The 14,334-nt window shown below is 59.2% G+C and overlaps 1 non-coding gene across 1 annotated transcript; it reads left to right on the top strand.

The window, feature by feature from the left end:
- Positions 1-12,811: 12,811 nt before the first annotated feature.
- Positions 12,812-12,930, top strand: LOC131863005 (5S ribosomal RNA). Its single transcript, XR_009361940.1, has one exon. It is a non-coding gene; the product is annotated as a 5S ribosomal RNA (ribosomal RNA).
- Positions 12,931-14,334: the final 1,404 nt, after the last annotated feature.

The raw sequence follows: 14,334 nt of genomic DNA on the forward strand, positions 1-14,334 counted from the left end.
ACAAGACCGATTACAAGTCGTCGAGTCTGTTACTGGGCGAACACGAGATGCGCACAGGAAATCGATCAGCCCTCACAATGGCCCAAGGCCAGAGATCGGACTGCTACGATTTACCCCAACAATCATCGTGCCACTCTTCGCAGAGAGGTGATAGACGCCAACGAGCCCGCGCATAGCAATCGAGGTGTAAAAAGGGCGTTGAAGGCAGGAAGCCTGGACGAAAGAGGCTACGAGGTCACCTCGAAGCGGTCTAAGAATCGGGCGCACTTGGGGCGACTACCAGTGCCAACCCCTTATCCCGCGGTGCGTCCGACACACAGAAATTTCCAAGGCGGCCAAGGAGCCTCCCCGCATAGCAATCGGGGTGTGAGGTTACGGATGCAGCATTGATAGCAATCGAGGTGGGAGGCGAAGGATGCAGAAGTGAGAGCCGAGGGATGTAGCAGAGATAGCAATCGGGGTGTGTGATGCAGAAGAGATAGCAATCGAGGTGTGCGGTGGGAAGGGCCCAGCAGCCAGAATGCATGAAGCGACGGATGAAGCAGTGATGACAACCGGGCTGTGAGGAGAGGAGGGATGCAGCCAAGAAAGCAATCAGGGCTCGAGGCAAGGGATGCATCAAGGATAGCAATCATGTTGTGAGGCGAGATTCCAAAGGCTAAACGTGAGAGGCTGCAGGGTCGACTCAGAGAGGTCTATGCATGTGAGAGGCTGAAAGCAAGGTCAACTCGGAGCGGTCTATGCATCGGGCGCGCTTGGGGCGACTACCAGTGCCAACCCCTTATCCCGCGACGCGTCCGACAAAGAGAACGTTCCAAGGCGGCAGAGGAGGTTACCAGCCGAAGGATGCAGTAGCAATAACAGGTATAGTTCCGCGGCGGCCGAGAAGACTCACCGCATAGGAATCGGGATGCGAGGCGAGGGATGCGGCGGGAAGGCCCCGACGGCTAAACGGAAGAGGCTGCAGGGCCGCCTCGGAATGGTCCAAGCATCGGACGCGATTGGGACGACTACCAGTGCCAACCCCTTATCCCGCGATGCGTCCGATACACAGATAGTTCCAAGGCGGCCGAGGAGCCTCACCGCATATCAATCGGGGTGCGAGGCGAGGGATGGGGCGGGAAGGCCCCAACGGCTAGACGGAAGAGGCTTCAGGGCCACCTCGGAATGCTCCAAGCATCGGACGCGCTTGGGGCGACTACCAGTGCCAACCCCTTATCCCGCGATGCGTCCGATACACAGATGGTTCCAAGGCGGCCGAGGAGCCTCACCGCATAGCAATCGGGGGTGCGAGGCGAGGGATGGGGCGGGAAGGCCCCAACGGCTAGACGGAAGAGGCTTCAGGGCCGCCTCGGAATGGTCCAAGCATCGGACGCGCTTGGGGCGACTACCAGTGACAACCCCTCATCCCGCGATGCGTCCGATACGAAGATGGTTCCAAGGCGGCCGAGGAGCCTCACCGCATAGCAATCGGGGTGCGAGGTGGGGGATGCGGCGAGATGGCCCCAACGGCTAGACGGAAGAGGCCACAGGGCCGCGTCGGAATAGTCCAAGCATCGGACGCGCTTGGGGCGACTACCAGTGACAACCCCTTATCCCGCGATGCGTCCGATACGAAGATAGTTCCAAGGCGGCCGAGGAGCCTCACCGCATAGCAATCCGGGTGCGAGGTGGGGGATGCGGCGAGATGGCCCCAACGGCTAGACGGAAGAGGCTGCAGGGCCGCCTCGGAATAGTCCAAGCATCGGACGCGCTTGGGGCGACTACCAGTGACAACCCCTTATCCCGCGATGCTTCCGATACGAAGACAGTTCCAAGGCGGCCGAGGAGCCTCACCGCATAGCAATGGGGGTGCGAGGTGAGGGATGCGGCGAGATGGCCCCAACGGCTAGACGGAAGAGGCCACAGGGCCGCCTCGGAATAGTCCAAGCATCGGACGCGCTTGGGGCGACTACCAGTGACAACCCCTTATCCCGCGATGCATCCGATACGAAGATAGTTCCCAGGCGGCCGAGGAGCCTCACCGCATAGCAATCGGGGTGCGAGGCGAGGGATGCGGCGAGATGGCCCCAAAGGGTAGACGGAAGAGGCTGCGGGGCCGCCTCGGAATAGTCCAAGCATCGAACGCGCTTGGGGCGACTACCACTGCCAACCCCTTATCCCGCGATGCGTCCGATACACAGATAGTTCCGAGGCGGCCGAGGAGCTGGGGGATGCGGCGAGATGGCCCCAACGGCTAGACGGAAGAGGCTGTAGGGCCGCCTCGGAATAGTCCAAGCATCGGACGCGCTTGGGGCGACTACCAGTGACAACCCCTTATCCCGCGATGCGTCCGATACACAGATAGTTCCGAGGCGGCCAAGGAGCCTCACCGCATAGCAATCGTGGTGCGAGGTGGGGGATGCAGCGAGATGGCCCCAACGGCTAGACGGAAGAGGCTGCAGGGCCGCCTCGGAATGGTCCAAGCATCGGACGCGCTTGGGGCGACTACCACTGCCAACCCCTTATCCCGCGATGCGTCCGATACACAGATAGTTCCAAGGCGGCCGAGGAGCCTCACCGAATAGCAATCGGGGTGCGAGGCGAGGGATGCGGCGAGAAAGCCCCAACGGCTAGAGGGAAGAGGCTTCAGGTCCGCCTCGGAATGGTCCAAGCATCGGACGCGCTTGGGGCGACTACCAGTGACAACCCCTTATCCCGCGACGCGTCCGATACACAGATAGTTCCAAGGCGGCCGAGGAGCCTCACCGCATAGCAATCGGGGTGCGAGGCGAGGGATGCGGCGAGAAGGACCCAACGGCTAGACGGCAGAGGCTTCAGGGCCGCCTCGGAATGGTCCAAGCATCGGACGCGCTTGGGGCGACTACCAGTGACAACCCCTTATCCCGCGACGCGTCCGATACACAGATAGTTCCAAGGCGGCCGAGGAGCCTCACCGCATAGCAATCGGGGTGCGAGGCGAGGGATGCGGCGAGAAGGACCCAACGGCTAGACGGAAGAGGCTTCAGGTCCGCCTCGGAATGGTCCAAGCATCGGACGCGCTTGGGGCGACTACCAGTGACAACCCCTTATCCCGCGACGCGTCCGATACACAGATAGTTCCAAGGCGGCCGAGGAGCCTCACCGCATAGCAATCGGGGTGCGAGGCGAGGGATGCGGCGAGAAGGACCCAACGGCTAGACGGAAGAGGCTTCAGGGCCGCCTCGGAATGGTCCAAGCATCGGACGCGCTTGGGGCGACTACCAGTGACAACCCCTTATCCCGCGATGCGTCCGATACACAGATAGTTCCAAGGCGGCCGAGGAGCCTCACCGCATAGCAATCGGGGTGCGAGGCGAGGGATGCGGCGAGAAGGACCCAACGGCTAGACGGAAGAGGCTTCAGGGCCGCCTCGGAATGGTCCAAGCATCGGACGCGCTTGGGGCGACTACCAGTGACAACCCCTTATCCCGCGACGCGTCCGATACACAGATAGTTCCAAGGCGGCCGAGGAGCCTCACCGCATAGCAATCGGGGTGCGAGGCGAGGGATGCGGCAAGAAGGACCCAACGGCTAGACGGAAGAGGCTTCAGGGCCGCCTCGGAATGGTCCAAGCATCGGACGCGCTTGGGGCGACTACCAGTGACAACCCCTTATCCCGCGACGCGTCCGATACACAGATAGTTCCAAGGCGGCCGAGGAGCCTCACCGCATAGCAATCGGGGTGCGAGGCGAGGGATGCGGCGAGAAGGACCCAACGGCTAGACGGAAGAGGCTTCAGGTCCGCCTCGGAATGGTCCAAGCATCGGACGCGCTTGGGGCGACTACCAGTGACAACCCCTTATCCCGCGACGCGTCCGATACACAGATAGTTCCAAGGCGGCCGAGGAGCCTCACCGCATAGCAATCGGGGTGCGAGGCGAGGGATGCGGCGAGAAGGACCCAACGGCTAGACGGAAGAGGCTTCAGGGCCGCCTCGGAATGGTCCAAGCATCGGACGCGCTTGGGGCGACTACCAGTGACAACCCCTTATCCCGCGACGCGTCCGATACACAGATAGTTCCAAGGCGGCCGAGGAGCCTCACCGCATAGCAATCGGGGTGCGAGGCGAGGGATGCGGCGAGAAGGACCCAACGGCTAGACGGAAGAGGCTTCAGGGCCGCCTCGGAATGGTCCAAGCATCGGACGCGCTTGGGGCGACTACCAGTGACAACCCCTTATCCCGCGATGCGTCCGATACACAGATAGTTCCAAGGCGGCCGAGGAGCCTCACCGCATAGCAATCGGGGTGCGAGGCGAGGGATGCGGCGAGAAGGACCCAACGGCTAGACGGAAGAGGCTTCAGGGCCGCCTCGGAATGGTCCAAGCATCGGACGCGCTTGGGGCGACTACCAGTGACAACCCCTTATCCCGCGACGCGTCCGATACACAGATAGTTCCAAGGCGGCCGAGGAGCCTCACCGCATAGCAATCGGGGTGCGAGGCGAGGGATGCGGCGAGAAGGACCCAACGGCTAGACGGAAGAGGCTTCAGGGCCGCCTCGGAATGGTCCAAGCATCGGACGCGCTTGGGGCGACTACCAGTGACAACCCCTTATCCCGCGACGCGTCCGATACACAGATAGTTCCAAGGCGGCCGAGGAGCCTCACCGCATAGCAATCGGGGTGCGAGGCGAGGGATGCGGCGAGAAGGACCCAACGGCTAGACGGAAGAGGCTTCAGGGCCGCCTCGGAATGGTCCAAGCATCGGACGCGCTTGGGGCGACTACCAGTGACAACCCCTTATCCCGCGACGCGTCCGATACACAGATAGTTCCAAGGCGGCCGAGGAGCCTCACCGCATAGCAATCGGGGTGCGAGGCGAGGGATGCGGCGAGAAGGACCCAACGGCTAGACGGAAGAGGCTTCAGGGCCGCCTGGGAATGGTCCATGCATCGCACGCGCTTGGGGCGACTACCAGTGACAACCCCTTATCCCGCGACGCGTCCGATACACAGATAGTTCCAAGGCGGCCGAGGAGCCTCACCGCATAGCAAGCGGGGTGCGAGGCGAGGGATGCGGCGAGAAGGACCCAACGGCTAGACGGAAGAGGCTTCAGGGCCGCCTCGGAATGGTCCAAGCATCGGACGCGCTTGGGGCGACTACCAGTGACAACCCCTTATCCCGCGACGCGTCCGATACACAGATAGTTCCAAGGCGGCCGAGGAGCCTCACCGCATAGCAATCGGGGTGCGAGTCGAGGGATGCGGCGAGAAGGACCCAACGGCTAGACGGAAGAGGCTTCAGGGCCGCCTCGGAATGGTCCAAGCATCGGACGCGCTTGGGGCGACTACCAGTGACAACCCCTTATCCCGCAATGCGTCTGATACACAGATAGTTCCAAGGCGGCCGAGGAGCCTCACCGCATAGCAATCGGGGTGCAAGGCAAGGGATGCGGCGAGAAGGACCCAACGGCTAGACGGAAGAGGCTTCAGGGCCGCCTCGGAATGGTCCAAGCATCGGACGCGCTTGGGGCGACTACCGTTGCCAACCCCTTATCCCGCGATGCGTCTGATACACAGATAGTTCCGAGGCGGCCGAGGAGCCTCACCGCATAGCAATCGGGTTGCGAGGCAGATTATTGGGAAGGGAACCCCCTGGGATGCGGCTCAAGCAGTGCCCAAAGGGACTGGAATGCGGAATCACATCGAGAGACCCAAATGCTATACGAGGGCTCAAATCGAATTATCGATTTGGCCACGACATGGACGCATCGGAACGACTACCTTTGCCGAACCACTCGCAATTGCATCCATACCGAAACCAATAGACATTTCCGTTAGAGCCCTCGCATAGCATTCGGGAATCTCGCATGCCCCTCTAAATCGACCAATGCTGGCGCTCAACGAAAATCCGAGCGCTACCACCGTTCGAGCGCCAGCATTGGTCGAGTTAGAGGGGCACGGGGGAGAATGCTCCAGTCAACACCTCCCCTATATAAGTTATTTGTCCGATTCTCGCACAACCGTAGTCTGCCTCGTCGAATCAAACAACGGTCCCAGATTCCGACTTCCGTTCCGTAGAGACCCAAAAGCTAGATGGAGGCTCGCAAGAAAGAGAGTCGGCGCATAGCAATCGGGTTTCTCGAACGTTTAGGGACCGAGCTCACTTGCGGATAGGGCAAAATCCGCCAAGCAACCCAAAAGCTAGACGGGGGCTCGAATCGAATCGCCTAGGCGGCCACAACAACGACGTGTTGGATCGACTACCAGTGCCAAACCATTCAGCAAGACTAGTCTGTGTCGAGGCCGGATAGAGATTCTCAGAGAGCGCCCGTATAGCATTTAGGAGACCTGCCGCGTCCCTCACACTCGACAAATGGTGGTGCACGTTTATAAATCCGAGCGATCCCAACCCTTTCAAGCACCAACATCGGTCGAGATAGAGGGGCACGGAGGGGGCTGCGTGAGACAACACAGTCCCCTATATAAGTTATTTGTCCGATTCTCACACATCCGAAGAATGGTCATCAAATCGGACAACAGCCCAAACTTCCGACTTCCGTCCCAGAAAGCCCAAGAGCTATCTAAAACGTTCATGGCCGGAACTCGATCGCGGCTATACCAGTCCGCCAAGCAACCCAAAAGCTAGACTGGAGCTCTAGTCGAATCACCTCTGTGGCCATTGCAAGGACGTGTTGGAGCGACTACCATTGCCGAACCATTCCGCAGGTCGAGTCCATACCAAGGCCGCATAGAGATTCACGATGAGCTCCTGCATAGCAATCAGGAGACTTGCCGTGTCCATCACAATCGATAAATCCTGGTGCAAGATTTTTGCATCCGAGCGCTCCAACCAGTCGAGCACCAGCATCAATCGACATAAACGGGCACGGGGGGAGGATGCTCGAGAACACTACCTCCCCTATATAAGTTATTTGTCCGATTCTCAAGCAGCCGAAGTCTGGTCATCGAATCGGGTCAAAGACCACAACTTCCGACTTTACCCACAATGCAAGTCATCGAATCGAACATCGGCCCCCGAGTCGGACTCCATGCGTATGTCAGGTCATCGGACCCAAATTCCGCCTTCCTGCGCATGGCGGGCCATCAATATCAACTCGGTCATCGGACCCAAACTCCGCCTTTCTGCGCATGGCACGCCTTCAAATCGGTCATCGGACCCAAATTCCGCCTTCCTGTGCATGGCGGGCCATCAACATCAACTCGGTCATCGGACCCAAATTCCGCCTTTCTGCGCATGGCACGCCATCAACTCGGTCATCGGACCCAAATTCCGCCTTCCTGCGCATGGCAGGTCATCGGACACAAATTCAGACCTCGCCAATATGCCTACGTATCGAATCGGTCATCGGACCCAACTTCCGACTTCATCCATACTGTAGGGTCTTTGAGGTTGGCGCGGTGCGCTCAACCCGGGGAGTCGACCCATCGAAGCATACACCTCCCCTATATAAGCTATTTGTCCGATTCCCACACCTGTGTAGTTTGCACCTCTGACCAGGACATCGACCCCAACTTCCGAACTCGACTGCAACGACGGCACCAGCGCCTTGGTGCGCACCTTGCGACGCACAGTCCCAACATTCGCCTTCCTGCACATGGCAGGTCATCGGACCCAAATTCCGACCTCGCGAGTATGCCTACATATCGAATCGGTCATCGGACACAACTTCCGACTTCATCCATACCGTAGGGTCTTTGAGGTTGGCGCGGTGCGCTCAACCCGGGGAGTCGACCCAACGAAGCATACACCTCCCCTATATAAGCTATTTGTCCGATTCCCACACCTGTGTAGTTTGCACCTCCGATCAGGACATCGACCCCAACTTCCGAACTCGCCTGCAACGACCGAACCAGCGCCTTGGTGCGCACCTTGCAACGCACAGTGCCAACATTCGCCTTCCTGCACATGGCAGGTCATCGGACCCAAATTCCGACCTCGCGAGTATGCCTACATATCGAATCGGTCATCGGACCCAACTTCCGACTTCATCCATACCGTAGGGTCTTTGAGGTTGGCGCGGTGCGCTCAACCCGGGGAGTCGACCCAACGAAGCATACACCTCCCCTATATAAGCTATTTGTCCGATTCCCACACCTGTGTAGCTTGCACCTCCGATCAGGACATCGACCCCAACTTCCGAACTCGACTAAAAAGACCGCACCAGCACCTTGGTGTGCACCTTGCAACGCACAGTGCCAACATTCGCCTTCCTGCACATGGCAGGTCATCGGACCCAAATTCCGACCTCATGAGCATACCTACTAATCGAATCGGTCATCGGACCCAACTTCCGACTTCATCCATACCGTAGGGTCTTTGAGGTTGGCGCGGTGCGCTCAACCTGGGGAGTCGACCCATCGAAGCATACACCTCCCCTATATAAGCTATTTGTCCGATTCCGACACCTGTGTAGTTTGCACCTCCGCTCAGGACATCGACCCCAACTTCCGAACTCGCCTGCAACGACCGAACCAGCGCCTTGGTGCGCACCAAAAGTGCGCACTTTTGGAGGGCACTTTTGTGCGCTCCAAAGGTGCGCACTTTTGGAGGGCACTTTTGTGCGCTCCAAAGGTGCGCACTTTTGGAGGGCACTTTTTGGAGGGCACTTTTGTGCGCTCCAAAGGTGCGCACTTTTGGAGGGCACTTTTTGGAGGGCACTTTTCTGCGCTCCAAAGGTGCGCACTTTTGGAGGGCACTTTTTGGAGGGCACTTTTCTGCGCTCCAAAGGTGCGCACTTTTGGAGGGCACTTTTTGGAGGGCACTTTTCTGCGCTCCAAAGGTGCGCACTTTTGGAGGGCACTTTTTGGAGGGCACTTTTCTGCGCTCCAAAGGTGCGCACTTTTGGAGGGCACTTTTGTGCACTCCAAAGGTGCACACTTTTGGAGGGCACTTTTTGGAGGGCACTTTTCTGCACTCCAAAGGTGCGCACTTTTGGAGGGCACTTTTTGGAGGGCACTTTTGTGCGCTCCAAAGGTGCGCACTTTTGGAGGGCACTTTTTGGAGGGCACTTTTGTGCGCTCCAAAGGTGCGCACTTTTGGAGGGCACTTTTGTGCACTCCAAAGGTGCGCACTTTTGGAGGGCACTTTTCCTGCGCTCCAAAGGTGCACACCTAGGTGAGCACCTTCGACCACACCTTGTAGCACACCAAACTCTGACTTTCGACTTCATCCGCAATGCAGGGTCTTTGAGGTTGGCGCAATGCGCACAACCAGGGGAGTCGACCCATCAAACCCAACACCTCCCCTATATAAGCTATTTGTCTGATTCTCATACATGCGTAGCCTGCAGGAGCAATTAGGACATCGACCCCAACTTTCGGCTTCTAAACGAAAACAAGGTCTTTGAGGTTGGTGTAATGCGAACAACTAGGGGAGTCAACCCATCAAACCCAACACCTCCCCTATATAAGCTATTTGTCTGATTCTCATACATGTGTAGTCTACAGGAGCAATTAGGACATCGACCCCAACTTTTGACTTCTTAACGAAAACAAGGTCTTTGAGGTTGACGTAATGCGCACAACCAGGGGAGTCGACCCATCAAACCCAACACCTCCCCTATATAAGCTATTTGTCCGATTCTCATACATGTGTAGCCTACAGGAGCCATTAGGACATTGACCCCAACTTTTGACTTCTTAACGAAAACAAGGTCTTTGAGGTTGGCGTAATGCGCACAACCAAGGGAGTTGACCCATCAAACCCAACACCTCCCCTATATAAGCTATTTGTCTGATTCTCATACATGTGTAGCCTGCAACAACGATTAGGACATCCACCCCAACTTCTGAATTCGTCTGCGTTGACCGCACCAAAGGTGCACGCCTTGGTGCTCACCAAAATCCGACTTCCGACTTCTTCTGCTATGCGGGGTCTTTGAGGTTGGCGCAGTGCGCACAACCAGGGGAGTCAACCCACCGAATGCAACACCTCCCCTATATAAGCTATTTGTCTGATTCTCATACATGCGTAGACTGCAGCAATGATTAGGACATCCACCCCAACTTTTGACTTCTTAAACAAGACAGGGTCTTTGAAGTTGGTGCAGTGCACACAACCAGGGGAGTCGACCCATCAAACGCAACACCTCCCCTATATAAAGCTATTTGTCCGATTCTCATACGTGTAGTCTGCAGCAGCGATTAGGACATCGACCCCAACTTCCGAATTCGTTTGCATTGACCGCACCAAAGGTGCACGCCTTGGTGTGCACCTTGGAGTGCACTTTGGTGCTCACCTCGGTGCACACTTTGGTGTGCACCTCGGTGTGCACCAAAGGTGCGCACCTTGGAGCGCACCAAAGGTGTACACTTTGGAGCGCACCACATAGGGTCTTTGAGAGGTTGGCGCAGTGCGCACACCAAGGTGGGTGTTGAGGTGCGTGCCGAGGTGGGTGGGTGCTAGGGTGCGCTCCATGGTGGGTGCCAGGGTGGGTGCGTGCTAGGGTGGATTCCAAAGAGGGTCATAGGGTGGGTGCCAAGGTGGGTTGGTGATATAGTGGGTTCAAAGGTGGGTACTAGGGTGGGTTCCAAGGTGGGTCACAAGTTGGGTGCCAGGATGCGTGGGTGTTAGGTTGGGTGCCAAGGTGGGCTCCTGCGTGGGTGGGTGCTAGGGTGGGTTTCAAGGTGGACGCGAGGGCGGGTGCCAAGGTGGGTAACAAGTTGGGTGTTAGGATGGGTGAGTGCTAGAGTGGGTGCCAAGGTGGGTGGGTGCTAAGGTGGATGCCAAGGTGGTTCACAGGGTGGGTGGGTTCTAGGGTGAGTTCCAAGGTGGGTCACAGGTTTAGTGCTAGGGTGCGTGTCAAGGCGGGTGTCGAGGTGCCTGGGTGCTAGGGTGTGGATGCCAATGTGGGTCATAGGGTGGGTACTAGGGTGGGCTGCAATGTGGGTGCCAAGGTGGGTAACATGCTCGGTTGGTTCTAAATTGGGTGTCAGGGTGGGTGTGCACCCACCTTGCCCGAGGTGGGTGCCAAGGTGCCAGTGTGGGTGGGTGCTAAGGTGGATGCCAAGGTGGGTGAGAAGGTGGGTGATAGGTTGAGTGGTAGGATGGGTGGGTGCCAAGATGGGTCACAGGGTGGGTGCAAGGGTGGGTAGGTGCTAGGGTTGGTGTCAGGGTGGGTGGGTGCTAGGTTGGGTTCCAAGGTGGGTGCGAGGGTGAGTGTCAAGGTGGGTCACAGGTTAGGTGCTAGGATGGGTGAGTGCTAGGGTGCAAAGGTGCCAGGGTGGGTGCTAGGATGGGTCGATGCTAGGGTGAGTGGCAAGGTGGGTCCACAAGTGTCAAGGTGGGTGCCGAGGTGGGTGCCAACTTGGGTTCCAAGGTGGGTGCCAAGTGGGCGACTGCTATGGTGGATGCCAAGGTGGGTCACGGGGTGGGTGCCAAGTTGCTAGGTTGTGTTCCAAGGTGGGTGCCAACGTGGCTGCTAGGGTGCGTGGGTTAAAGGGTGTGTCACAACGTGGGTGCCAGGATGGGTGCGCACCCACACTGGCCAAGACGGGTGCAAGGTTGGGTTCCAAGCCCGGTCACAGGCTGGGTGCTAGGATGGGTGGGTGCCAAGGTGGGCACCAGGGTGGGTGCACCCACCCTGGCCAAGGTGGGTCACGGGGTGGGTCCTAGGGTGGGTAACAGGGTGGGTACTAAGGTGCGTGCCAAGGTGGGTCATGGGGTGGGTGCCAAGGTGGGCACCAGGGTGGGTGTGCACCAACCCTAGCCAGGGTAGGTCACGGGGTGGTTGTCGGGGTGGGCGTCAAGGAGCCAAGGTGGGTGGCAAGTAGCCAAGTTGCGTGCCAAGGTGGGTGTCGGGGTGGGTGCCAAGGATCCAAGGTGGGTGCCAAGGAACCAAGGTGGGTGTCTGGGTGGGTGCCGAGGTGGGAGCCAGGGTGGGTCCCAAGGTGAGTGCAAAGGTGGGTGCCAGGGTCAAGGTGAGTGCCAATGTGGGTTCCAAGGTGCCAGGGTCAGGGTGAGTGCCAATGTGGGTTCAAAGGTGCTAAGTTGGGTGCGAGGTTGGGTGCGAGGGTGGGTGGGTGCCAAGGTGTGCTAGGTGGAAGCCCGGGTGGGTCGGCATCCCATGGGTGTCGAGTTGGGTGCCTGATGGGTGCTTCTTGTCAAGTTTTAGTCGTCGGGACTCATTTCGAGCCTTAGAGGTCGTTTCTTGTCCGGTTGCCCTGTCTTCGACCTGGGAACCCAATTTTGGTCCTCGGGTCCCATTTTTTTTTGTCTCGCATCCCACTTTTGGCCTGTGGCCTTTTCGGGGTCGATTCTCGTTTTGGGCATCAGAGCATGTTTCTTCTCCTAAAACCCAATATTTGTTTATTAAGTCTCGGAACACATTTTTGTTCTCGTGGACCCATCATGGGTCTTGGAACGCATTTGTGGTCCTTGGGTCCCATTTTGCATCCCGAAACTTGTGTTTTGGTGCTTGATCCCTATTTTGGGTGCCCACCTTGCACCAAGTGCGCACCCGGGGCAAACCGAGCGCCTTGGTGCACCGGGGCAAGATCGAGCGTGCACCCGAGGCGCCCCGAACATGCACCAAGGTGCACTCGGCCCACATGTGAGCGCAGGTCGTTGCGCCCGAGGTGGTGTGTGGGCACCGCGTTGCAGACGGGACACTGCACGCACACGACGCCCCGTCCAGGTGCACGCACGTAGGCCGGGCCGGGTGCACACCCGACGCCCTAGCAAGGTGCGCGCACCCGGGCAGGGCTCACACTTGGCGAACGGGGCGCACTTCGCGAGGGAGGGTGTGCACCTCGACGGGGGTGGGTGGCCGGGGTGGATTCGCACGTGGGTCGCGGTTTGCTAAGTACACACTGCGACAAGCTCATAACGGGTGCGATCATACCAGCGTTAGTGCACCGGATCCCATCAGAACTCCGCAGTTAAGCGCGCTTGGGCCGGAGTAGTACTAGGATGGGTGACCTCCCGGGAAGTCCCGGTGTTGCACCCTTTCTTAGTTTTTCGCCGGGCGTCGCAATGCTATTTGAATAAACCTTTTGCCCGTTTGCGTTCTCGTCGGGGCCGGGCCGGGCCGGGGTGCGCTGCCCGCACTACCGCGCGCGCGGGGGCGACACCGAGCGCGCACCCGAGGCGCCCCGAGCACACAGGCCACGGTGCAACCCGGGCGTTGTGCGCGCACCCCGGTGCGCCCGAGGTGCTGCGCGCGCACCCAGGTGAAATCGGTGTGCACCTCGGCCAGTGCGCGCTCGGTCGAGTCGCGCACGTTGGCCAAGGTGCACGGTGATGTTTCTTACTCTAAGGTTCCGCACCAGACGCCCGGGACAGGTGAGCGAAGCTGGGCGGGGCCGGGTGCGCGGCCGGGGCAGGTGCACGCAGCTGGAGAGAGCTTTGGAGCACACCAGAGGTGCGCACCTTGGAGCACACTTCGGAGCGCACCAATGATGCGCTCCATTCAAAAGTTTCCTGAAAAGGCAAAAAAAGTTGAGATTATAGAATTTCCCACTTGAGAGATTGTAAAAAAAAAAAATTTAAAATGAAGGAAACGCGGGTGCCAAGGTGTGCGCGCCCGGGTGCGCAGCCCAGCCAAGGTGTGCGCACCAAGGCGCCCACCCTGGCGAAGGTGCACGCAAGGTGCGCACCCGAGGCAAACCGGACAATTAACCCAACTTTCGACTTCGCGCGCACCTGCGCACCTTGGAGCGCACTTCGGAGCGCTCCTTGTTGCGCACCAATCTTGGGCACCTCGGAGTGCACCATGGCGCCCACCAAGGTGCGCACCCGGGGCAAACCGAGCTCCGACTTCGTGCGCACCTTGGAGCGCACGAAAGGTGCGCACCATGGCGCCCACCAAGGTGCGCAGCCCAGCCAAGGCGTGCGCATCAAGGTGCGCACCCTGGCGAAGGTGCGCACCCGGGGCAAACCGAGCTCCGACTTCGTGCGCACCTTGGAGCGCACAAAGGGTGCGCAACCCAGCCAAGGTGTGCGCACCCCGGGCAAACCGAGCTCCGAATCGTGCGCACCTTGGAGCACACTTCGGAGCCCTCCTTGGTGCGCACCGATGTTGCGCACCTCGGAGCGCACCCGGGGAAAACAATGCAATTAACCCGACTTTCGACTTCGTGGGCACCTCGGAGCGCTCTCGGGTTCGCACCTCGGAGCACACCGAGGTGCGCACCTTTGATGCGCTGCCTTCACCAATTTCCAGAAAAGGCAAGAAAACATTGAGAAGGTGTGCGCACCGAGGTGCCCACCCTGGCGAAGGTGCACGCGAGGTGCGCACCCGGGGCAAACCGGGCTCCGACTTCGTGCACGCCATGCTGCGCACCTTGGAGGGCCATGGTGCGCACCTTGGAGCACACTTCGGAGCGCTCAATGGTGCCCAACCCAGCCAAGG

Source organism: Cryptomeria japonica, unplaced genomic scaffold (genome assembly GCF_030272615.1).
Source record: "Cryptomeria japonica unplaced genomic scaffold, Sugi_1.0 HiC_scaffold_55, whole genome shotgun sequence".
In the NCBI taxonomy this organism is placed as follows: Eukaryota; Viridiplantae; Streptophyta; class Pinopsida; order Cupressales; family Cupressaceae; genus Cryptomeria; species Cryptomeria japonica.